We start from the raw sequence: 1,547 nt of genomic DNA on the forward strand, positions 1-1,547 counted from the left end.
ATAAATAATAACTAATTATAAATAATATGTTATAAAATCTAAGGTGATAACTAATAAAGTTATTAAATACAATCATATAAATAAAGTTTATTATAAATTATAATAATACTTATGTATAAATTAATATATGTATATAAAATATATGTTTACAATTATATATATATTCATAACATTTTATATTGCGAAACATTACTAAGGTATAATAATTATAACATATTGATATATAGAATATTTATTATCATATATTATAGTATTAACATATAACTTATATCATTTAAAATATATAACTTGTAATTTCATATTAATATAGATTTATCAATAAATAAATAAATAAAATAATATTAAATTACTATGATTATGATTTATATACGTACATACAATACCCTAATATATTTTAAATATATTATTCATTAAGTTTATTATCAATTATTCTTAATATATAAAAAAAATTATATATATTACTATATATAAAAAAAATTAGTTTGGTTTTTTAGGTGAATTGGCCCAAAAATTTTAAAACCAAGAACTGATCAAAAAACTAATTAGACCAAATATTTTGGACCAATTGATCCAATTAGATTGAACCATTTTATCCAAATCGTATTTGATTTAGGTGAGTAATTGATTTAAATTGATTTTATTCACCCCGACTGATATCTACTATTTGATTTCCAATTGTTTAATAAACTAATAAAATCACTCTCTTGTGAGATCATCTTCTATGCACTTTTGTCTGCACAAGAGGCTATGTTGTCACTGCTCTACCATCTTGCTTTGTAAGTTAAGTTCTTGTTTTGGATTCTAAATGCTTTTTCCTTAACCTATATGTTGTTTTTGAAAAGAACAAAGCAACCTGTACTTGTAACTAAATTTTATGATTTTTAGTTTGGACGTCTGTGGCAGCAAGATGATAGCTGGAATCCGGATACAAACGTCCTCGATATTCCCTATGGGTACACGGCACTCCGTATTTTTTTTTTTTATTTGAAGGGCAATGTTTTATTGATACAGCAAAGCCACTTGGGCTTGAGAGTACCAAAAGAGCCCTCAGGAGTGAGGACTAGCAGTGCATCAGAAGGACCTGATGTGCCAACAAAGCAGAAAAAAGAAATAAAGCCAACGCAATAAACCCACAAACAACCTATCACACGGTCTAAAGAGTAGTCCTCCGTATCTTTGTTCATTGTTTAAAGTTTGTTTCAAGCAGTGTCATTTGAGCTTCATATAGCCGCCGGATCCAAAGACGGCATTTCATATAGAGGATGAAAGAGATCTAAATTAATCTACTTGGCCTCCTATTAAGTACTTCCATCGTCTGCTGCTCGATTCAGACGTATCAATTGGGTATGACTAACTTCCTGTGAAGGTGACGACCTCTCATAAACCATTCCTGAAGTTATATGTTAAGAGAAATATTCAAGCTTTTACGCCGCATTTCTCCATTTTCCATTTTCTGGGTTGATTTCCCTCTAGGATTTATGAGCAGGCATTTTCTTAATTACTCCTAGGAGGGTGTGGAGGGAGGCTACATTACTCTCTGTATAAGT

General features: G+C 29.0%; 1 long non-coding RNA gene across 1 annotated transcript; it reads left to right on the forward strand.

Moving 5' to 3' along the window:
* On the forward strand, window positions 467-1,260 carry LOC108661202. The gene is made up of 2 exons (XR_001926939.1): window positions 467-776; window positions 886-1,260. It is a non-coding gene; the product is annotated as an uncharacterized LOC108661202 (long non-coding RNA).

The sequence above is a fragment of the Theobroma cacao genome, chromosome 3, assembly GCF_000208745.1.
Source record: "Theobroma cacao cultivar B97-61/B2 chromosome 3, Criollo_cocoa_genome_V2, whole genome shotgun sequence".
NCBI lineage: Eukaryota > Viridiplantae > Streptophyta > Magnoliopsida > Malvales > Malvaceae > Theobroma > Theobroma cacao.